The sequence below is a fragment of the Athene cunicularia genome (assembly GCF_003259725.1).
Source record: "Athene cunicularia isolate RWA chromosome 3 unlocalized genomic scaffold, athCun1 chr3_part1, whole genome shotgun sequence".
NCBI classification, from domain to species: Eukaryota; Metazoa; Chordata; class Aves; order Strigiformes; family Strigidae; genus Athene; species Athene cunicularia.
The window spans coordinates 97383218-97409139 of record NW_020799097.1 but is presented as its reverse complement, the minus strand read 5'-3'; the positions used below and the strand labels follow the sequence as shown (position 1 = coordinate 97409139).

Below are 25922 nucleotides of genomic sequence, written 5' to 3'. Positions count from 1 at the left end.
CAGTTCAGGTTTCATTGCAGACATGAAACTTAGCTCAAGGGAAAATTTGCTAATGTTTGCATAACTATTCAGTCAACTGGGGCCCAGCCTCAAGCAAAGCTTTGTGATCTAAAAAGCCATGAGAAATGTGCAGCTTCACATCAAAACTAGGTGAAATGGGGAAAAATTTAACAGTTTCATTTTGAATTGTGAAGACAGTTTAAATGAAACTTCAGAGGCAAATGCAATAACAACACAGATTGCATGAGCACAAGTGAAGGCTGAAGATAATACACTGTGTAAAATAATAATAATAATTGTTTAAAAGGTTTAATCTTGTTCTAACAAGCGCTGTCAGAATAAAATCTGTTCTCACCCTCATACCTGAGGGATGAGGGGCACTCTTAGTTCCATGTTGCAGGTGGAAAATTGAGACACGGTGCTTATACATGACAATAAAGCTTGAATGTGAACTCAATTTCCCATCTAAACATCCTTCCTCTCACTCAGATTCTTCTGCATGCAAAGCCAATTACACAGCCACATCTGTTTCAAGCCGTCCATTAACTCCAAAGCCAAATGGAGTCCCACCAGTCTCACTTTGAACATACTATGAGCATATCGTTCAGGTAGGCTCCACATCGAGTTACCTATTTGTATTTCCTTACATCCTCCTACCAGCATCTGGTGCCATCTGTTTTCATACAGTACTTCCTAAAGCAGTTTGTATCCACATTCTGCTTCTCTTATTGAGTCCTTCTGGACTTTGACATCACTGCAGTTGAATTCAGCCTGCTGGGGATCTTCAATAATGGAAGCACTCAAGAGCAATCAGACTGGCCTACAAAATAGTTGGCAATCCCATAGCTGCCCAAAAATTGTACATTGCTGTATTATGTCCCTTAACACAGAGTCACTGAAACACCCTCCCACACTCTGCGTGACCAGAGGCTTTCCCTTAAGCGAAGGGAATAATAACAGTAAAATTTATCTTCTGTTATGCTGAGATAGGATTTTACATAGAGATAAGTAACAGAAAAGAAGCATGGCTTATTTTTATCTCAGTATGCATAATTACAGTCAGACATATAAACTGTCAGCACACTGCTGGGGAGGAGGGGAAGAATAGAAGGGGATTTTTTTTGGCAGAGGGAAAGGAGTGATTTTCTGTTTTGCTTTGGTTTTACAGTGGGCTAGTTATCTCAAGATCAATATTCTTATGTGAGGGAAAAAAAAAAAAAAGTCCCCACTTTATGGCGAAAACATAGTTTCTATCCTCCACCATATGAAGGTAATGGTGGAAACATTAATAGTCACTGTCCTTTGAGAGTAATTTATTCCTGAAATAGAACAGCCTCTGCCAGCAAGATTACATTCAAAAGCAAACAACATTAGAAAATCCGAGTGACAAGGACTATTTAGCAAATGACACAGCTAAGATATTTTCTGATTCATTTTGATTCCCAAGTTAAAAACATGCTAAAAGGTTCAGCTCCCCAAATGTAAAGATCACTTGGCCCACATTATAAACTACCCAAAAGTTTCTTCTGATGGTATTGCAAGGTCTAAACCACGTAGGAACAGGAACATTATTTTTTCAAAAGCCTTTTGGAAAAGCAGAGCAATAGCCACATTGCATCTCAAAATGTCTGAGGTAGCACCAGCTCAAAGTGGGAGCTCCACACAGCTCAGCTCCACAGTTACACCCAAGTACCAGCATAGCTCTGTTCATACAGCAATTTAGCAGGTCCTGCATGATCCGTTATAGCACCACATTAATCCAGCTACATGTTTCCCATTTCCAGCACCTTCTCTGCTAACTAAGGCATCTTTTCACCATGCCATTTTGCATGGTGTAGATGTGTGTTTTGCACTCAGAAGTATAAATCAACTCCAAAACCAGACAGACCCTGGAGTCACTTGGGCCTTGCAACTTTAAATGATGCCTAAATTCCATTTAAAACCAGAGCCAGGGTTACCGCCTGTCCCGATTCAATTCTCTATTGTATCTCCCCAACAACAGCTGGTAGATGTGCTCTCAGTGGCTTGTCTCTTGGCACCTAGTGGATAACTTTCTTTCCTTGTAAGAGGAATTGCTCTAATTCTTCACTCTTCTTTATTCTGTGCAAGATATTATGTGAGCCTCACAGATACCACCTGAACTGACCAGGACATTGTTAATGCCCATAGAACAGAGATCATGGTTCTGAAATGAAACAAAGTCTCATAGTGACCTACTGTAATGCCATTTAGATCACACTCTGAATTAAAAGCACGTGACTTTGTCAGTTGTGGTATCAAGTAAATGGGCACTGTCAGCAGTGTCTGCTTTTCTAAACTGTTTCAATAAATCTGCAGTGTTTCCTTAAACTTCTAAGCATCTCAACCCCCCTGCTCAATTTTCTTTTTCTACATTCACAGCATGTCATAGAGACAACCAAAAATAAATAACTCTTCCTTGAGATGATAGACACTTGGCAATGCCAGCTAGAGTTTCTCAAGGCAAGTTCAAGAGCCTACAGGCTGAGCAGACTGTTTGAGACCCATAAGATAGAGACAAATGTAAAGTGCCCGAAGGGAGACAAAGCTCTGACACAGAGAGTGCCTCCAAATTTTAATGAACTAGTTCAATCAGCAAATTCTGGATTCACCCAATAAACCCAGAGTCCAGTCCCCACTGACCAGACATTTTAAAATGCTTTAGTAAAGTCTTCTTGGGGGAGCTGACTAACATTTTTTCCTCTTTTTTGTAGGAAATAAGTAAATCACAAGCACCGTTGGCCAACCAGAGTCACATGTTTTATGTACATGAATGATCATGAGAAACAAACCAGAGAAGGCCATTTTGCATTATTGTAATTGCAGTTGATAGACTCCAGAAGCACAGGATGTATGACACACCAAAAAAAAAAAAAAAAAAAAAAAAAAAAAAAAAAAAAAAAAAGAATATGCAAGCTTAAAATATGCACTTGGTGTGATCTTCATAATATGCACCCTCAATCTCTCTGAGAATTACAGGCAACCAGCCAAGATCTACACAACTCTTCTGGCAGCAAACAGGTAAGAAAAAAAAAGCCCATCAAAATCCACCATGATCTTTTTTTAAGGAATGCCTTCAAGGTACTCTGGAAATGGCTCTAAATTGCCTGTCTGCCATAGTTAGGTCCCCTTACAGCCTTGACCACCATTTCCATAACATGAAGCATCTAGAACAAGCACTTCTTTTCTGCCATGTTGAACAGGCATGTGCCTGACTTCACCTCATAAAAAGTTGTCTCTTCACCCTCTCATTCATTCCTTACCACAATACCAAGTAATTCTATTTATAATGCAGAGGGAAGTGTCAAGAGAGACTGTCAAGGGTGGTGTACCACAGAGCTGACCTACCACAATTCTACATACATTTAATAAAACAATTATCTTCAAGGCTTTTTGTTCAAAATAGAAAACTGCAGCCACAAGAGAAAATGAGAAACAGTGCAGTGAATAAAGGGGGAAAATGCGGCTATTGGTGAGAAAGCAGATAGTAGGTTTGTTGCTGCCAAGAGGGGAAAAAGAAATGCTGGAAAGTTGAGGGGGCTTCTTTTTGTTATTATTTATATGAACTCTAAGTGAGAAATCGTTGTTATTAATTTGAACAGCCTGCTGGCAACATTTCAAAGCTGCTGGTAAATGTTTCAAAACCCATTTGAATAAAGTAATGCAGATTTAAATTTAGCCTTTTGTTGTTCTGATCCTGCAAATCTTTTTTGTTGTAAATGTCTCTCCACCATCACTGAGGTCTGCATCTGTGGCCCTACTCATTTATCTTGCTTTGAAACAAAAAATCCATTTTTGAAGAACAGGCAACCAAAACTTTAGAGTCCTGATTTTGTAAAGAATCACACAGGCAACTGCATTGGAAAAAAAAAACCAAAACCAACAGTATTGCATTGATCGCATCCATGAGTAAAATGCAGAGGGACAGACTGTGACCTCACATTCAAGAAATGAATTGAAAGAAAAGTACAAGAAGTGTCTTACCAAAGCAAGTCCTCTCCACACCACCCTAACAGGATGAGGGCCTGTATTACAGAGAGCCTCATAACCTGTTCCAGCTGTAATCCCTATTGTCAGGATTCCCAGCAGAAAATGCAAGAGTTGGGCTGAGTCCTTGCTGTCCACAGAAGTCAGGGTTATTCAGCCACCTGTCATTAACAAAGTCCTGTAAGCATCTTGATGATGTCAGGTTCAAATAAACAAGTTCCACATAAGCATCATTATTACCTTGATATTTTTCACCTTTCCTAAGCACATACCATTCAGAAATACTCCACACAGTGTTTTCATATGTATAACCCATAGGTTATGGGTAAAAAGCAAACCATGTTTCTGCAAGGGCACAACATTTTTTATGTTTGACAGAGGCACAGAGGGGAAATTTATCCCTGAGCTCCCTTTCTTTTGGTCTCCAATATCCATAGCTCTACCTTCACTATCCCAAAAGCTCTCCTGCTCCTAACTTTCCACTGCACTCTCAGTGTACAGGTATTGGGAAAGAAGAAATTGGATGCAGAACTTGTTTTCAATTACTGCTGAAGAGTTAAGATTCAAGAGAGATGCACAAAACATATTATTATATTTTATATTTTGTAAGAGCATATGCAGTCCATGTATGACTGAAGCAGTGGGGTAGCTACAATCACACCACATGGTAGAGGCACATACAGCCACCTCCAGTTGTAACACAAGAAGCTGACAGAAGCCCAGTAAATCCACATCATCACAGAGACGTAATTAGGGAGGAGGCGGAGATTTACCAAAATTATTTTAATACTGTAACATTAACAGCATACACTATGGCACGGCATAGCTTTTGCAACATGGAAGTGGCTGAGTTCCATCACTATGACACTTCAGGATCTTTCACAGACAGATTAGGAGAGGTAGGCTTCCCACTCCAGCAAAACATTTGCATTTCAGCAGCTGTGTAGTTTCTTAGTCTTCAGTTTGGCTGTGGGCAACATTTGAAAATTAAAGGATCAGAACTACAAGTCTGGATATCACAACAAAGTGTTCAACAGTAAACAGCAACCTGACAAATCTGACAGACTAGTCTGGTAAGTATGGCAAAGTGAGAAATGAAATCTCCATGTGGATTATTTGCAGAACTGGCTGCATGGAACTTGTCTCACTAATCTCTGTATATGTTCATGTGCATGTGCATACATCACCGTAAATATAAAATCACTAATCTACAAGTTTATCAACTTCATTTTCAGCCACAAGAATCCAGTGAGTGGTGACACATTTTAGATAAACCACCAGCAGTACAGAGAAAAATAACTTAAGTTTAAATAAAGTGAAGGTCTTGCTTAGACTTTTCATTACATTTCTCCAAATTTGGAGATAATTATTCCCAGCAAGAGAAGGATTTTTTTTTTTTTCCTCTCCCTTCAACTGAAAAGCCTAGATGATATATTGCGTTGAATTATCTTTATATATACTGAAATATCTATTTCCATGCTCTGAACCTATAGTCTGTGAACTGTGCAGCCTCAGAATTTTTCCAGCTTGCTGAATTCTGGGGTGCAAGTTGTAACACTAGTGCACTGAAGCTGTGCTGCCCTATGCTACAGTGAGAGCAGGGATAGCTTTAGTACTGTCTATGTCCTGAATCACACCACAGCAAAATCCACTCACAACTATTGATATTATTGAAAGATAAAAAGCTTGAAAAACATCAGTTAAACCCTCCACCACTGCAGATGCACAGTCATAAATGCTCTGGTCTTCTACATGTATTCTGAAAAGACTTTTTAAGAATTTGCGTTGGCTGTTTCTTAGCTTCAGATACTGCCTCTGCCCTTCTTATTCTCCTGTAGCAATTATAATAGCTTTCTAAACTATAAGTGAACAAACTGGTAAGTACTGGACCAAAAATATAGCACAGGAATAGTCCCATAGAGAACAGTGGAACTACTCAAATGCATCAAGTTTAGCAGGAATGGTGCCACAAGAATGTTCATCTGTCTTCACACTGATCCCAGAGAGTGACTTTTTACAAGGGCATGTAGTGATAAGACAAGGGGCAATAGTTTTAAACTGAGAGAGTAGATTTAAGATTAGATGTAAGGAAGAAATTCTTTACTGGGAGGGTGGTGAGGCACTGGAACATGTTGCCCAGAGAAGCTGTGGCTGCCCCCTCCCTGGAAGTGTTCAAGGCCAGGTTGGACGGGGCTTTGAGCAACCTGGTCTAGTGGAAGGTGTCCCTGCCCATGGAAGAGAGACGGGATCTTTAAAGTCTCACGAATCCAAATCATTCTATGATTCTGTCACCAACTAGAAATCTCGCAAGGTTTTGAAGGAAACGTTTCATTTTCACAAAAAATATCCCTAGTTCTTTCCTTTTCAGGGAGAGGGCAAGATGTGGGAAGAGGACAAAGGGAAGAGGGATAATGTGTATGTGAGGAGATGGTTTTTGTTTTGTTCCACTGAACATCCAGGACACTCAGTTGGAGCTTGAAATGTATCCATAGATGAGATTTTTTTCCAAAGTTATTAATTGTTCCTGACTATTGCCATGTACAAATAATTATATAATAAAAATAATAAAAAATAATATCACCGTACTTTATTAATGAAGCTTCATTAATGAAACTTTAGATAAAAGTACAATTCCTCACTTTGCCAGAAAAGCCACATACAAAATAAACAAGACTTGCCAACTCTAATCTGCAGCTTGGTAACAGCTTTTAAAAACCACATTTTGCGTAAGCTGTTTGCAGTATGGTCAGGTACATCTCAAAAATCTGCTGATCTCCATTTAGATTTCAAGACTGCTTTGCATCAAGTACCTACTGAACAATTTACAAAACTGTTTTTCACTTTTCCAGTTCAATATTGAATGTACGTATCAGCTATGCACTACTGCACTGGTATCATTAGAAATATATTCTCAGGTTTTTTCCCCCCATCACAGAGAGATAGACAAACTTGCAGTAGTTTCTGGCATGTCTGCCAAAGGCCTAGAATGATGCAGATCTCTGAAGCAGAAAACATGTACTGTGCATTTAAAATCTTGCTCAGCTGTATTCATTATTGCCAGATTCCACCCCCTTTGTGTGTTTCATTATGAAATATAAGATGCCCACATAGGTCTAATCATGCAGTCCATCAAGTAAGCAAAATTCAGAGGAAGGCAATAAAGGCTGATATTAGAGAATGACAATAGCGCAAGAACCACAGGGAACTTCCCCCTGAATTTCAAACCCTCTTGGCAACTGCGCTAGGAATGGAGATGAAAATAAACTGGATCACAAACCTTCGAAGAGCAGACTTTCAAACCCTTACTCAGGCTCAACAGCTATAAGCTCTTCCACTCATTTCAGGAGTATCTAAAAAAAACATTAAAAAAACCTGCTGTGTTGGAAGAGAGGTGTCCAAGTCTCATCCAGAGATTTCATTGACATGTATGATAATCAGAAATAAGATTTCTTACATGATGAGGACAGTAAGTGGAGAAAGAACAGAAAGGGTGAAGAGATCTATGGAAAAAGCTGCTCGCTAAGGCTTCAGCAAATCATAACAGAGGCTGTCACAGCCTTTGGTTCCCAAGCAGTTCAAGCAGGAGCTCTGTGAAGGAGCAACACCTTCCTGATGCAGCACAGCTGCAGTACAACCTCAGTCCCCAACTTTAAGAGACCAGAGCCACTGCTCCTCCAGGCATGCTAGGTATCCAGTACACACCTGAGCACACTCTACAGAAGCTTTGGGCCCTGTTCTCTCCCACTTTTCCAATGCTCCTGGTTCCTTAATGATGGTATGGGTTCTTGTGTCTTTCATCATATAAGAAATATGCTGTTCACAGGGTCAGGCAGATGAGTCACCCCTGAGGCAGAGCCTCTTACAGTTCTCCATGGGAATTTTGTTCAATAGCAAATCTATTCCAGAAAAAGATGTGGTATTACAAGGCTTGATGATTCTTCTGCTTTAGAGTTTTACAATTGCTTAAGATCACTAAGGGTCTGGCCTGTTAACACATTTGTCTGACCATTACTGTCCTCTAGAAGAAAGTCAGCAGCTCTAACGGCTTTGCTGGGAAGGAAGGTGTAGTGCTAGTTTGTGACTATTTGCAAGTATTATTTCTCATCGTCAATATTACACACCATGGTCTTCTGCTCAGTGCAAGGCAGGAGACAGACTACATCGAGTGCATAGCCTGTTTTGTAGCACTTCCTACACCACCAGTGCATTCCAAACCATAGTTTCCTGCTACAAAAATTTATTTTCCCCAACTTGGAACAGACAAGAGCAAACAGACTCCAATTCAGGGGTCAGAAGACTATCTGAAGAGATGACGAACATCTCACCATAGTTTCCTGCAGCTGTCATTGCAAGAATAGACTCGCCTCATAAAGTCAGCATGGTAACTATCTTTTTCTTTTGAGGTTTAGTGATAGCAGCTTTCTCATGTAACATTTTTGGACTCTTGCACCAGATATACCAGGCATCTTCAGTATTTCAACAGCATCAGCACAAACCATTTCCTATGCAGTCCTGTTCTGCCAGTTCTAAAAGATGGATTTGTTTGCTCAGAGTCATTAAACTAGCTAAATGTTGGCATTGCCTTAGAAAATACCCTACAATTATTAAGCAGCCACAAGATAAATGAGCATTAGGTTTGCACAAATCTGCCTGTATTCTAAGAAAGACACTGTGGTTTCTAGTGTAAGGTTAGGGGGATCCAGTGACATGCAGCTTGCAACCTAAGGAGACACATACTAAACTATCAACTATTCTCTGATCAGTCTATACAGTATTTTCTTTCGTCTAAATGTAAGGACCTCAAACATAGGGGAGAAAAGACACTGTATCTGAAAAGAGTAAAACATCCTTCAGTCATCTTATAAATCTGCAGATATTTTAAAGAGATCAGGAGACAAGATCGGTATCCCTAAAAATAATATGGGAGAGTCCATGAAGGAGCAACTGTATTCCAGCAGTCTCTCACAGCACATACACTACCACAAACACCAACTTTCAGTACAAACCTTTTCCTTCCAGCACTTAATGTCTTCATGAATTGGAATACCACGGGGAAACATACTCATGACTTGGTATGGCAAATCTACCTTTACCCTGAATACAAAGCTTTGCTGAAATAAGTGACAGAAATTTGCTGCAGGCACTCTAACCAAGTAACTTTGTTCTATGCAGATGGAAAATGTGGAGAATATGGCAGGAGCTCAAGAGACATGGCTTGGTTTGTGAAAGATTCAGATGCTTTACTTGGACTCCATTTGAATGCATCATATAGCATTCTCCAGTTCTTTCCATCTTGATAGTTTATGCTTCTTCATTTTAAGACAGAACCAGCTCATATGCACTGTTTTCTCCTGTGTCTAACCATTCCATCAACCCCTCACATTTTTCTGGAAACAATATTGCAGGGAACACCAACCCTGGCATCAATTAAGCTCTGGGTTCAGTAATAAATACTGCATGGCAGATCGCATCCCACTTTTATTCAGATCAGCATCAGGCCTCCACACAGAGGTTATCCTACATGATTACCGCAAATATGTGCTTATAATATATACAATGAAAGAACAGTGGTCAGACAACCCTTAAAATTTAATCCTTTGGCCCAGAACAAGACTCAAATATTTGTGACAGTTCTCAGTCTATTTAACACTCTTCACCCCAAATTTAAACAGGATTACAGTTGGCTTGACATGTTATTAGCTTTATAAAGTGGCAACACAAATGGCAAAGTAAACAAGTATTTGTGGATACAGGTATTTTTCCCAGTTTAACTCCTAAAGCTAAATGATATTTTTTTATAAGCACTTTTTAAAGTGCTTATAAAAGTGCTTATCATTTTTGATCCATTTCATCTTCAAAGAAACCATTCTATTAGGACTTTGCTTGTCTGTTTCCCTGTATATAATGTCATTGATCATCTCAACTTAAAACATGGTGCCAATGGGGACAGTTTCTGGACACAGACAGTGAGTCAGCGTACATGGGCGGAATCAGCTGTAACTTGTGCAAAGTAGTAGCTTATGTCTGGACAAAAATGCACACAAAGCAGTATTTTTTTCTGGAGTTTGGTTGTTCAATAACACTACTACTCAAAAAATATGTGCAACTGGTTATAGCATAATAGAAAAAAAAGTCTTCAAAAGATTATCCCACTGCCCCAAGGCAAGACGAACTCTACCTATGTCATTCCTGCCTGATGGTTATCTAACTCATTGGGATTTCTATCACTGAATGTCCTTTACAACTTCCCCAGTCAATTTTTACCGGTGCTTTACCATCTGTCTATCTAGAAAACCTGACCTGAGCCTTTCTTGTGCTAGTTTATGCCCATTAACTTCCTCTCCTAACTACCAGGGACATGGATTGATCACTTCCTCTTTGCAGCTGCTTGGTACATACTTCAAAACTATAATTTCCTCTCTCATTTTTCTCTCACATAGTTTAAGAAAGCCTGATTTCAATATTCCATGCAGATCTTTAATCCCTTAAACCTCTATTTTAGTTCTTCTCCCCAAATGATCTATATCTGCATCCAAAACCTAAACCCAGGAGAGTAATATGAGATGAGAAGGCTCATTTATGCAGCTTGAAAAGCTGTGTCTTTTTACACCCTTCTATAGCACCTGTTTTTTTTCCTCCTTGCAATGACTTGCCACTGTTGGTTCTTGCTCAGCTGCCTAGCCATGACTACACCAGACTCTTTTCTACTAAACAGCTACCTACATTATTCCCTGTCCTGCATCTGTACTGCTGCCTGTTCCACGTCATGCCTCCTCTGCACTTACTCCTACTGAACTACATCCCATTTCTTCAACTGTTTCTTCAATTTCTCTTCAAATCTTAGTCACTCCTCAGCATGTTCAGTTTGGGTGTTATCTACAAACTTAAAAGGCATCATTTAGATTATTAGGTTTTCAACAAAACCAAACTCCAGAGAGATCTCCACAGAGCCCCTCTCAGGGGCATGCTATTATGAAAAAGGATCACTGATAATGTTCTCCTTCCAAATAATCTGGAAAAATCTCATCGCCTGTTTCCCTCACTTCCTGATGAGGGTGTCATGTAAACCAGAGTTATAACTCCATCAAATTCAAGGTATAAAGTATTTTAAGTTATACAATACCTTTTAGCTGGTTTTACTTTTCCTTCCCATAAGCACCATCTGAGGAGAAACCAGAGCCTCTGAAAATGGAGCTGTTACCAGAAGCAGCACGAACCTGAGCTTGTGGTTACACATTCAGCAACAATACTGCACAAGTCATCTTAAGCCATCTCTACTTTTGGCCACTCATTCACACCTTCATATTGCTGAGAGCTAACTGAATCCATCACACTTGTGTGTGTCAAAGAGGATCTGAAAGCCAAACCACCAAAACACATGTGAAAGCACAGGGAAGAGGCAACATTATGGTTACTGCTGAAAAGAAAAAAATAAATCCTAAATTACACCAGTATTTTAATACCAACCTGAAAGTCAAACCTAAACTTCTGGGACTGAATTTCTAGTGATATAATTTGGCTACAGATTTCAAAGATAAATCCAGATTTGTTTAAACTGTACGAAGGTATTATTTTGTCAAGAGCCAGGCAAGCCAAAAATTGAAGCATTTTGTGATGTTCATCACCATCTGCATACTGGCAATTACTGACCTAAGACTCACAAGAGCACAGCTGCCAGCAAATTCAGACAACTTCTTGTTATGTGCCAGTGAAGAAGTATGCACACTGCAAGTTGCAACTGGTGGGCCATGCAGAAGCATTAGGGATGTTAGTGTCTTCAACCAACATAGCTAGATACAAAAAAAGGTCAACCTGTTTACAATCATAATGATTCTCATGAATCTGATCTCAAACCAAGATAACAAGTTCAATTTAGAAGAAAGCTGGAAACCAAAATTCACAAAGCACAATCTCCTCCTCCTTAGGATAATGTATGTTGGATCTCTGCAAAGTGAGATCAGTAAGTTTGCTATATATGCTTCAGAACATAGCACATCCTTCCACATACCTTATTACTCATATAGCATGGCTTACCTGCAGGTACATAGGACCCAATCCAGAATGCCATCTTCACACACACTCAACATAAGCACATTCCCTTTCAAGCCATGGGACAAATCACACTATTGAATTAAAAGTCAATGCTAGAAAGAGGATGACAGCACTTGTTTCCTGTTAATGTATCTGTCTTCCTATCACTGGATTAAACGGTAGATCTTTAAACAGGCAGTTGCATCTAACATCAGTGACAGAAACATTCATTTGCCTTCTGCTATTTTGGACATGACAGCAACTACTTTTTTAATCAAGTTTCCATTCATAATTGGGCTTCCAACATGTGAGTTCAATGTTCTCTATTTGATTATTTTAATGGTCCCTTGTATAAGTGAGCCAAGGCTATTATTACTTTTATTTCTGTGTGTGAAAAGGCAAAGACTCATGAAATAGCTTACATTCCTAGAGCCTGTTGCCTTTGGGCAGGAGTGCTCTGGATCATCAGCACTGGCAACAATAGACAGTACTGTAAAAATAGCGTGTACACATGCAGTTCAACAGACTGGCTAGCCATCTTAGGACAAGAGAAATGCAGCTCACTTATGACCTCAGTAATAGTTGCTTGTGCCAGTTTAAATCTCCAGCAGAGGAATTTAAATGAACATTGAAAACTGCCCAAATAGACTCTACCTTCAGTAATGGGACGAATTCTTGCTATTATTGCCTGTTCTATCTAATAAAGATGGAAGGTCTTTTTAGTAACATATGGAAAATCATTATAGCCACAGTCCAAAAGTAATTGCCAGTGGGCAGTGTGCTGTCAACTCCTTTCAGTTTGTTGCTTCATCACTTCACCCATGACCTGGAGGAATAATTTCTCCTTCTGCAGCATAGCAGTAGTTTAGTTTCCATGCTCATTAATGTCTGGTGCCTCTTACAATTATAGTTCTCAGCAAATCCAAAAGCCATAAAACATCTTAATGTCTGTGAAATTCTATGTCAACCATGACCACAGGGTACTGAATTCTCAATTTATGTTAGATTTGCTAAATGTAATGATACAACACTTTTGGCTTTTGGAAACAAATTTGGAAGACGGGATGCTCCATTTGCCATGAAAAAGCCCAAAGAGAAAAATCATACTGTTCTGGCAGAGAAAGACATGGACAATATGATTACAGAGAGCCCAGTATACCCAGTCCAGCTTCAGACTTCCCAAAGATAATCATGGTCATATCCTCAATGAACTGGAGCCAGCTGCAAAGTTTACACCTCCCATGAAGCATAAAGTTAGGGAACATCTGAATCTGTGGGTTCAATTCAAAGCCATAATTAGAACTATTAAATCTTTCACACTTCCAGCTTTTAAGATTTTACCAGGTGTCAGTTAGAAATAGAAGGTAATCTGCCTTAGACATGACCATCACCATCTGGCTGTTCCCCTCCTGCCTGTAGCCCTCCATCAGCTTTGAATTGACTGGGCAATTTCAAGTTTAAAAGCTAGACAGAAATCTCAGAGATGAAGTATTGTAAAAAACTGTGGCTAAGATATTTCATTTAGTGTTCTCCACTTGAGGAAAAGCAGGCAGAAACCACCAGCAGCAAGTCCACTTGACATCTGGGCAATCAACACATACACCCTTCTGAATTAGCATGGTGCAGTAGTCCCTTGCTCAGTCAGGGTATCTAGGAGTACCTAGGGAGGAGGGAAGAGCAAAAGGTGTGGAAAAGGTACATATCCATAGCAAATTCTGGGTCTCCTAACACTAATGCTCATGAATCAAATTTGTTAGCAAGGTTATAATTTAAAAGATGAACAATCAGAACCACCTTAAAATGTTATGGATTGAATGGCTCTCCACAATTCAACAAATCAAAGCAACTTTTTTTTTAATTTTTAATAAAGGAAGTCTCTACTTAAAATCAAGACTGGAATATTTTTGCCTTTATTGTTTTTGAAAGACTTCCTCTAGTTCCAGACAGAAATAATTCAAGGAAGTCTTACATAAGAGATCTGATTAGGTGATCCTAGCAGTCCTCTCTGTCTTCAAAACCTATGAATCTGCTTCCAGACAGAGCATAAAAATCAAGAAACTGAGCTTCATAAAAATGGTCTTGAGGATTTTTATAATAGAAAAACTGGTTTGCATATTTCTAAGTCAAAGCACATGCAGAAAAATGCTAAATATCAAACAACTGAGATATTTTAATTTAAAAAAAAATAAAAATTAGAGAGTGGTAATAAGTTTACATACGGAAGGATGGATGTATAGGTCTCCAACTTTTTCAGACAATCCTCTTGGTTACCTTTACTTCAAACCAGGCTACCAACTCCTTTATGCCAGCATACCCCCAACTTGTACCTGTCACTTCCTATGAACTTAATGTTCACTTACAGCCTGACCTCTTGTACTTGTACTAAGAGTTTACACTGTAATCCGTATGCTAGTGTGCACACATCATCTGCTGTTTTAAAGGAGGAATAAATACTTTCTTACCATATGACCTCCGAAATCTGACCAGAACCTGTAGTTAAAGTAGTCATTTGTATTGAGAGGTGCAAGGTCAGAAATTGCGTGCCTTGAACCCCCACCCCTTCCTGATAATGATGCAATGATTCAGTATATCCACACACTGTTGTGTTACATGGAAAGAAAATACATTGCAAATGAGTATGGATGTTACTAATCCATGGAAAAACATGAGACAGGGATAAACCTTGAGCCTGTATGAGGAAAGAACAAAGGCTACTGTAAATACAGAGCTGAAGATGCCATGGCAGCTGCAGGTCTAGGATTTTTTGGCAGTAATTTCCTATTTTGCTAATATAGATGCAAGGATACACACACCCAATTTATTTTTTTTTTTTTCCCAAAAAAATTCTTCCTTGTCAAGACACCTGACCTACTTAGAACAGGAAATAGAGCAAGATATTTTTAGCGTTCCTGAAGGAGCTTCTTTCAAATGTCATTTATTATAGAGCTACGTGAAATCATCTTTCTGGACAAGCAGTCCAGAATCTAGGACAAAGTGAACAACTTCAGCCACAGCCCACCCCAGAGAAATACTGCACTCCCTGCTCCAGCATAATGCATTCAATTCAAATTGGTTTGTTCCTTAGCCAAGGGACACAGCAACATAATTTACTATTTCCCTTTTGAATATCCAATACAGAATAAATCTGATCTGCTGGGGAAGTGTTTTGAAAGTCTAGCCTGAAAGCATATCATCTGTTTCCTGAAGCTTCCTTCCAAAGATTCAACAGCTAATTTTACACCATTGCACCCATGCGGTATTTAGAAAAGGCAAGTGGGAGGGAGGGAATTAAAAGGCTTACAAAGAAAGAAAAAAAAAGAAAAAAAAAAGTTCTAAAATAAAAATTGAGTTAACAGTTTATATTTATTACTCTTTTGTTGCAAAGCATCTGCAGTGTTGCACCCAACAGATAAAATTGATAGCCTGAAAATCTCAGTCTAATAATTCTTTTGTGACATAACACCTCATCCTTATCTCTCACATCACTTTCTGAACTTCAAACCAAATCTCCACTTTCTCTATCATCCTCTTTTTTTATTTTTGTTTCGGGAGGTGGGGTGGGGTGTGCAGAGGGTAGTTCTTCTGCCTACCCAATATTTTACAGACACCACTATGTGGTGAACTGCACAGAAGAAAAAGTAACGTTTGGCTTTGTATTGTCTACCTCTGGTCTTCCTCAACTCCTTCCAGCCAGCTGTATGTAAATTGCACATACTGGCATCACATGAAAAAACAAGTTTGTTTCTTCAAATGCTGCACATACAGCATATCTGGATAGTTCACCCTAGTGGATGCTCTTCAGCATTAACAATAATTTCTTAGGGACAGACACCTGTAGGTATGGACACGTCACTCCAGAGTTAATGACAAAAGGAATGCTCTGCATGACTACCTCTGAAGCCCATTCCCTTTCTCTTTGGATTCCACTGTGACAGTTATGGGTCCCCAATGACCCAGGACTGTGCAAGGTGGTAGGAAAGAGGCAGAACCCACTTGTCCCTGCCCTCAGCCTCTCAGGATTATTCAGGTGTAGGATGATGCCAATTCAGTGATACTGTTTGCCCTGATCCCCAGTGAAACTTACATAAGTAGAAGCTGGACATCTAGTACCATTTAGCATCTGCAACTAAGCTTTTAGTCTACTGGTAGTTTTCTGTACTCTGAATGTTTAGCTGATTACACAAAGGGACCAGTTTTCAACACAATTAAGTGGGCAGACAGTCAGGAATACTAGTGCAAAGAAGAAAAGTTCTCATATGGGTAACAAAAACAGCTGTGATGAGGGCATTCTAACAATGGCAGGTCAACTGTACTTCCCTTTTATTCAGTATGACTCAGCTACCCATGTCTGACATTCACAGCGGAGGTCTCACGTTGCTAATGTTTGGACAGGAAAAAGAACAAAACCAAATATTTTATTCAGAGGAACAAAACCAAATATTTTATTCAGAGTCATACTAAATATTTGGCCAGAAAACTGTATCTTGCTGCTTTTCTCCAATGAGGGAAAGGGGGAGAAACCAAGAGAGAATTATAATACTTAACTAGCATATACCCCTGGAGAAGAGTGCAGTACTCAGTGAAACTCTTCATTCACTGTGAAGGATGTATAAAATACTGATGTGGACCTTCTCAACCACATTTTATCCATCTTTAATATTATTCCACTTCCACTGTCACTTATCCTTCATGTTCTCTGCAATTTTCTATTTGTTCCTTATTTCCTTTCTTTAATTCTCTATTCCTCCTTTATTTATGTTACTTCTCATATTTTGACAGTTTTGAGAAAATGGACCCAGTTTAAAAGGCCTCTCAGTTATGTTTTTAGTACATACCTACATATTTGATAAGTATAGAAACAAGGAAGCCTGGTGCCAATATTATCATCTGTCTACAAAAATCACCTGAAGGTGCAATAAAAGTCAAGTAAGTGACTTTTGCTCCTTTTCTCTTTTACTGTGTTCCTGCTTTCAGCTGGTTTTGCTTGTGAAATGTATGAGCACAACCCATGTTGTTCATGGCATGCAGTGCTGTCATTTTGTTGTTCATAATCAAACCCTGAATGTACACATCCATAGGTGGAAGGAAGAAGCCATTCTCAAACAAATTAGTAGACCCATTTTTAAGCCCTGCATAATCCATACTTCACGTGCAGACAGTTTAAGCAGAGCTCCTATCTATCTGCTGTGAAACCCTTTAAGTGGAGTTAAAGCTGACACCTACTAAATGGTCCCTTTCTGTACATATATCACTGATTGAATAAAGTAAGCAGTAGTGGCAAAACGACTTTTTGACCACCATCTCTTAATCTAAGTTTACCCAGCATACTTCCTGAATATTTTTTTAATTGTTGTTTAGTTATTTTTTTTAAGCTCTCAGCCGATGTTGGCAGAGTTTGTAATCATGAACAAGGCCTCAGTAAAACTCTGGGAGGAGATATTGTCAGGAAATGTAAACCCAGCTTAGCCCAAAGATATTATTTGTTCAATAAATAGAATGCTTTGTCATCTGGCAGTTGGGCAAGAGTAATTTTTTTTTTTTTTTTTTTTTTTTTCAAGCACAAACATAGTAGAAACAACTTTTAGTCCAATGGTGGTATAGTTTCTGAGGTTGCCTGACTCAACAGTGAGTTCATACTTAGCCCTCTGCTTAAAGATCAACTGGTGTCTAGTGAAATCCAAACTCTTCAATTAGGACCCAACTCTTTCTGCAGAGCACATCAGAATAAATTAGTGTCAAAGATAGCAATTCAGACAAAAAGTGTGAGGCAAGTTAGCCAAGAGAAAATTCTGAAAAGAAGGTAGTGCTGAGCAAAATGATCACCTGTAAGGGGATTCACAGCCCTGAAACACCTACAGTTAGTAGGAAACTACACCTGCCTTTAATCACAAACTACAGCTGATCCCAGCTTTCCTCCTTCAACCACAGAGGGTTAACAGTGAAAATATGCTGTTAAGATACTTAAGGGGAAAAGTAATATCAACCTAACCCAGAGACTGATTGAGTTTTCTTTAGAAAGCTTCAGCAATTTCAAATATCTCCAAAAGTTCAAAAGAGAAAAAGAGGGCAAAGTCTGAAGGTGAGAAAATGTGAGAGAAGATCCATGAAGACAAAAGTAACAGCATAGGAGGACACCAGGAACTATAACCTTGTTAGTATCTATTTGTGTATCATATAGGGGAGGAAGCAATTTGTAAGCAGATCTACAACAGTAATTTCCCAAGTTTTGACCTGAAAAGGCCACAAGGAACCCTCAAAGTAATGTAATCATACATATCAGACCATTTCCAAATGTTTTATTTTCACTTATTCAGGCAGGAGACCAGCTGTGAACCACTCAAACTGTTGTGCTGAACACCAGCAGGCACTACAAGCCTAGAGCACAACAGGGTAAGAACCATTGGCACAGATTTGCCAAGAAGAAATGAAGTAACACTAATGTAGTTTCTTCTGTTGACAAGAAGATAGCATATGCACATACCTTACGTGTACACACACAAACAGTTTTTCATGAGATCTTACATGAACCGTTAATATTCTCATAAACATGTTAGAGAAATGAGACAGACCCAAAGCTGGCTGGGAAAAAAAAAAACAAAAACCCAACACTAGCATTAGAAATGTGAACCAGACCAAGCTACAAAGAGGCTGCTCAGCTTAAGCCCTAAAACCCACTTGCCAATCAGCATGGAATGATTCAAAAGAAATAGTTGCCCTACTCTAAAATATACTGTGCAGGTGCAAATCAGCACCTGCCATATATTTTGAGGGAACTTTATACATCTGATATCTCCAAGTTGAGTGAAAAGGTTGTGAGGTTCTGCATTTCAGCACTTGCAAGAAACAAAAGAGAGAACTCCAAATCCTGCACTGATCCTTCTATGATGAGCCTTTGGCCATTAGCTCCTCCTGTCCCAGGGGCTGAAGCAGACAGTTGGGTGACAGTATCTCCTGTGTGGTTTTGTTGGGTTTTTTTGTAAATTCTGCTTAAATGTTTATTGGACTCAGGGCTATACCAGGTGTGCTTTTAAATATCTGGGTCATTGTTTGTAATCAGATCAAAGCTTTGTCTTAAGAATAGATACTCAGATGATGATCCTGAAGCATCTTCTGCAACAACTTAGGATCAACCAGTTTTAGAGGGGTAAAAATTATCCTGCAATTAGATAAACTTTTTACTTTATTTCAAAGAACCATAGAAAGCTTAAACACTTATTTCCAAATTACATTTTAAATCATGATTTGCTGCTCCATATCTTCAAAATTACGTCTGTAGGAAATAAATCAAAAAAAGCAGAAAAAAATACTGTTATATTTAAACTCCAGCTATCCTAAGTAAAGCTACAGATTATACTTGATTGCTATGCAGTACTGTGTGTTATTATGGCAACTCATGAGCTATGGATACAACATTAGTATCTATCAGCTGTCAGAGCTTCTGCGCATCCTGCTAAAATCCAGGAGTGCCTTCAGTTCCGTCAGCTCTGTAAAAGAGAGTACATGCATCTGGTGTTTTGTGCACTGCATATATGATGTTCATGGCCAAGCCCAGCATTCTTTAAACAGGAAATTCCTAGGGGCCAAATCTCAAAGCTGTTATTCAGCCCTATATCGTGCCAAGTCTTTTTGATTCCAGCACAGTCCTACAAACCAAAACAAGAGTGGTCTCTCACGAAATTCAGGGTTCAGCTCAATGACTTAAGATTACTTATTTTCCTTAAGGGAGGGTCGCTCCAGGATTTGATCCTCTATGATTAAGACAAAGAGGTTTAACCATTTGGGACTAACAGCTAACAAGAATGAAAGTTAAGCACAATCTTTGTCTTTTCCTATTTCTTTCCCTTTCCCATAAGGTCTCAAGCAAACTGGTATGGCACTATTTTGAGTGAAAAGCAAAGCAGAGAACTGTACTAGGAGGAAAAAATATATGTATGTCTAAGACTGTATCTTGGGGAAAAAAACTTTTAACCCTACTATGTCATGTAGCTGACAATCAACATAAACATACGTTGACCAATAACTCTGGTATTGACCATTGTTCAGTCTGCTATGTCTCATCCTTCCTCTATTATAGTTGTTCCTTCTCTTTAGCAATTGTACAGATTAGTCATCAATCTGGATGTGAGAGCAGTGACTTTCAAACTAAACTTTTATCTAGAAGTAGGTGAAAACTTTCCAGGAAAATTCAAAATCTACCATTTTGCAACAGATTTATACTCATAGCTGACAGACTCTTCAAGCATCGATAGTAATCCATGAGATATTAAAGTAGCAAAGATGACATGCTGATAGCAGAACCAGATTTGTACTGAAGGAATATGAAACATGAATAATTGTTTTCAAGTCACAGTGAATGTTTCACAGACTTCAGAAAGAATATAAGTGAGTCAGTGCTACAACTACACTAAAATCCAACCTCCTACCTACATCAAAGTCAAATTTTGAATCAATGTTGCAGATTCTTCACATCTCAAAAAAAATCTATTCATTAATCACCCATTCTTTTATTTATTAGTCTTAGAAAACAAGGGAGAATGCCATTTCTCATGTAAGGAGTTACAGAGAAGCTTCTAGACACTAAAACTACAGAGCAAATCTGTTCCAATATATACATTATACAGTCTGCTGCAGATCATAGACCTACATGGGGTATAGTGTGGCAAATACATGAGCAGCCACTGAAAATCTAGAATGAGCTGTAACAAAGTAGTATTTGGTTAAACATGCTCAGAGAACAGGATGGTGGTAAGAGTAACTTAATCTGTTTTATGCCCTCCTCTCCACCCTTCCACTCCCCCCAAACGAAAAAGATAAATGGGGAAATCCAGTAACAATTACACACAGAGGGAAATTTTGACACACTGAGCTTTGAATGAATACAGTGGACCAAGAGGATCTGGCCCAGCTCCTTGCTACGTGTACATTCTCATACATTCTCCCTTATCAGCTACTTCCATTTTCAGGTAGCAAGAGCACAAATACCCTGAGGCGTGAAGACAGCACAGAAACTGGAGGGAGGGGAAAAGTACTGACATCCATCACTCAGGAAAGAGATCAAAGAAAGACTACCTCTGCAGGTTTTGTTTTTCTGCCATCCATCTACATTGGACATTGTAAAGGCTTTGCACTCCAAATTCAGGGTCTTCTCTGGACCTCTTTTGCACCACCCCTCTTTTATTCCATTCTATCCCCACCACCACTGTGGTTCTGAGTAAAAGGCAAACAATCCCTATTCTTGTTGTTTTCTCCTCCTGCATTCCTCTAGCACAATATATGCACCCTGTCAATTCTTGATGGAGCTCTGATGTATTGGTGCAGCAGCTGTTCTTTACTGCTTGTATTAAATAGAAAACATTAAGAACTCCACTTCTCAGCACAGATTTCAAAGAATCCATTTTTGCCTATAATCTTCAAATTTTAAGTATGCTACAAATTTAACTGTACTTCTATGCAGTTATTTCTCTTGCATCTTTCAAAATTCCTTTCAAATCTTCCCATCTAAATAAATCAGTAATAAAATCAATTCTCTCTAAAAGGGCACTTGACCACTGATGCACTACAATGACTGTGAATAGAGTAGGTACAAACATCATTTTAGTTCCCATTTAACCAAAGCTTACCTAAATCTAGACCACTTTCAGATTTTATACTGAAGACACCTTCCAACTCAGACGTCTAAATTCAAAGACGATGTTGGTCTGTCTGACACATAACTATAGCTGAAGAGAGCGTAACAAAGTTCATTGGACTTTCAACATGAAAACTTTCCTGTAGAGGAACAGAAGTATACAAAGACTCATAAAAGCATTAAACTCTAGCTTCTTGCCTTCTGTCAGTTCCTCTAAACTGTGCTACAATATCATGTTTGCAGCAGAATTTTATGTGTTTTATTATCTATAGGATGAAATCTCAGAAAACCTATTATGTTGTAGCTGACAGTTTCACAAAATCATAATGTCATTTCTTTTGGGAAATTTTTTCTTCAAGTATAATGAAAGATTTTAGCCAGAGTTTTACGTGTAACTTGGACTTTTCAGCATGTGTTGAGAGGCTTGAAGCAACATTGCACTCGGTTGTCAATCAAATTAGAAGTGGCAGAGAGGTTTCCATGACATTTTTGCAGAAAGAAGAAGAACCCATCAGACTTAGGAGGTTCCAGTATACATATATTATAGCAAAGTGTTTTGTTAGTTTGCAACATCAGATTAGAAACTACGAATTAAGTTTGAATTGCAGAGACATCTAATTAATCTCAGTTTGAATTGGAACAGCCTTCTGCCTATTCAAGGAATTAAAAGTCCAGTGTATCTGCATAGAACAGAAAAAAATCCAATAGAGTCTGACAATCAAAAGAGATCTGACCCCAAAACTGGCACTTAGACCCAAACATGTCTGCAAGAAAACATGAACCACATCCCTGAAAACATAATGTTGCTCAAACAATGTACCCTGCCTAAATCCCTTAGTGGTTAGTCTCCTGTACTTCAGAGAAAGACCAGAGAACCTAAAACACACATATCAAATTATAACTTATCATGGGGAAGTTTTTTTTTCATGACCCTGTAGATGACAAGTGAAATTCCCAAAGCATGGCATTATTAGCCAAGCATACCTTTTTTTTTTTTCTTCTTCTTTAATAAGCACTAGGAGACATCTTTGTATTGGATATAATAGGAAGTTGAGGTTCAAAGTCAGACAACTCTGGAACAGATGTTTCCTAGTGGAAAGCTATGCATGAGGATTGAGATTGTCAAAAGGAGCCAAATGATCATTGGGTGCCCTTCCATGATAAATTGTAACACTGTAATTATCATTAGTAATGCTACAAACCCAGACTCCTAATTCTACAAACTGAGTTAAAGCTGTCTTTGTTCCAGGATCCTTAAGTCTGAACTCCATCATTACAGGAAACTTCATGAAACTCTGAAGAGGGTAATTTCTCAGGTGGAAAGCACCACGCCGCCGTGTTCCAGTCTGGTAAGTAATGGTAGCAAGTCATCCTCTCTTCTAAAAATTTCTCTTCAAGCACAGCTTGTCGCTGAGTTTGAAATTAATTTTAACCATGGTAAAATATTATTTTAACTGCTATTCGATTTGGAGATCCTGTGTGCAAAAGAATAGTGCACAGTGATGGACTTTGCAATTAAGAATTGTTTAGTAAATGACCTAATTTATAACAAGCTTATTTCTAGACCCTCAAAGTCATCCCATGTTCAAAGATCAGATGCAACATTTTGGAATAAGGCTTCATAAATACAAGTTGAATCCCTACATGAAGTACAAAATTGAAATCAGCACTGACCACAGATCTGAGATGAGCTCTCAATAACACAACAGCTGCAGATTGTGGTTATCATCATGTCCTCTAGAGTATTTTTGCAGATGCTTCATTGCATCAAACTTGGAATTTGATTTTTTGTTAATTTACTTTCAATTTTCGAGAATGTTATAAAGACAAAGCAATTTCTTACTATAATTTTACAATAACAAAATAGCAGTTCAAAAACTGGCAGTTCCTGCATGTCAAACATTAGTAATTACTTGGCTAAGTCATAATAGCCAGACACTCAGATCTTCAGTATTTTTAAGGCTCCTTTGCACAACTTAATTAGTGCAACAGACACTTAAATCTGTCCTAAAGCTGACAATGCCTCAAGCATTTCCTTAACAGAGGGCAGTGCAAGTTCAGCTGTGTCAGGCCACACCAGCTGCCTGGAACGCCAGTCCAGGCACGGAACAAAATAAAGGAGAAATACAGTGACCCTCCTTCACCAACAGGGAGTCTAAACTGTGCTAGGGTCAGGATAACCTGGCAGCTTCTGTGTCTGAGTGGGGTAGAGAAAAGACAGAAAGGCAGAGAGAAAAACAAGCAATCCCACTGAGCACTGCTGCAATATACCCAGGCAAATGCCTTTTCTCTGGGCAGGTTAATATTGTGACAGAGGTGTAAAATTTGTTACACCTCTGTACAAGCAGAAATGTTTTTAAAGGCTCACTGCATTTGTTGATTTTGTGCAGGTGGGAATACTATAGAAATCCCACCTGGATTCAGATGAAAGCCATTTCTTAGAGCAAACCTAAGAGCTCTGATACTGTTGAAAGCCTCAGCAATGCAGTAAGACCTTTTTAAAATGATATAGCTGTTTGAGTTCCACGTATTCAAATGAAGATTTTCTGTCAATGAGCTCAGGGATAACCAGAAAGCCAAATCACATACCAAGGCCAAGTTCTGGGTCTTCATTTCCCCACCACTCTTTCCCAGTCAGACTTTTTCGTCTCCATCTCAGAGAAGCTGAAGCACTGACTCCTCATTACTCTTCAGAGATGTGCAGGTAATCCAGATATTTCAGAGTAGCTGCAGTAAGTCACATTGTGCCTCAGCCCATAAAGCTGTTTTGCCATAAATTACCAAAAACACACTATAACTTTAATAGGAAAAACAACTATTCTTTTTTCCCCGTGCAGATACACACCCCTCCCTCTTAGAGCAGAGAAACACCTGAAGCAGCAGATTGGATGCCCTATACTCCATTGCTATATGGAAAGCCAGTCAGAAGTCAATATTTGTTTTTCAAGAGGAGAAACAAAAGAGATTCCAAGTGACAGGCTAAAGTTTTTAAGCTTTCTAGAAAGATCTGAATAAAGGTAATTTATAGCCATAAAAATATATTACGGTATTGAACGTGTGTATTGTACATTAAAACAGTACGGCATTAAAAATATTCTCCAGCATTTTAGAGATAAAGTCTAAATTAAGACATTTCAGAGGATGGAAAGGAACAAGTTTTCCTCAGTGAAAAACCCAAATACTTACAACTTGTATGTTCCTATGAAATACCACAAATTCAACAAAACTGCATTTCTGAAAAATTAAGTAATTCAAATGAATAAATTTTCCTTACTAGCTCAAATAATCCATTATAAAGTAATAAGTAGGAGCTCCAGATGAAGGTCCTCTGCAAAGACAACTGTACAACAAAATATGTGCTGGTCCTGAAAGTATACTTTTTTCACCTGAGTTTTGCAAAAATCCCCTGATAATCTCACATTTTACACACAAAACTACCTAAACACTTTATGACTGTTTTCCTATCTACAGTATCCATACCTTAAAATAAACAATACACAATAAATGGTAAGCTGCATCTTTGCCATCATAGTCATATCTGAGGTCAGAGTTCTCTCTGTCAACTTAACCTGATGTTGGCCAAACAAGATGTCTGTGGGACTAAAGTGGGTGGTTGAGCTCCCACCACCCCTTTCACCTATGCTTTTCTGAAATAAGGAGCCTGAACATGCAGAACATTTTGCTGTTTGCAACAGTAAAACTGCTCTGTCCTTCTGCTATACTTTGGCACAAATTATGCTTCAACTCCTGCGGCTGTAACAGGAATTAATTATCTGCAGGTTTGTGTTCATTTGATCAGAGGCCTTAGTGCATCCATTCATGCTGCTGCTATTTAAAACAGTGAGTCTCAGCTAACAGCTAAAGATTCTGAAGGACAAGGTAAGAACCAAGCATTATATACAAAAAGTCTTGTTTGTCTTTAGCATCTGTGAACTAATCTCTTACTGGATTTGTTTTGCTTTTTTGTTTTCAGTTGCTATATACCTTCTGAAAACCAAGGCTCTCTTGAGTCATTCATTGGTGTTACATCCACCAACACATCAGTGCAGTGGATGCTGGCATCACCATGCTCCTGGGGCACAGCCAGCACCAGACAAAGCATCAAAAAAGCAATGGGGACCACTTTCCTCCTGAGAAGGTTTTAATATACTTTAAGGGTGCTGGTAACAAAGCTAAGAGGTCACTGAAGTCCATCATCAAATTCAAGTTTTCAAAACAGATGGATCCAAGCCCTGTAGCTTAAGTAGTGACTCGAGCT

General features: G+C 38.8%; 1 long non-coding RNA gene across 1 annotated transcript in view; it reads right to left on the bottom strand.

The window, feature by feature from the left end:
* Positions 1-4858: 4858 nt before the first annotated feature.
* LOC113478258 overlaps positions 4859-25922 on the bottom strand; it is a 91421-nt gene continuing 70357 nt past the window's right edge. Inside the window, exon 3 of the long non-coding RNA XR_003398025.1 lies at positions 4859-4972. This is a non-coding gene — a long non-coding RNA (uncharacterized LOC113478258). The remainder of the gene's footprint in view (positions 4973-25922) is intronic.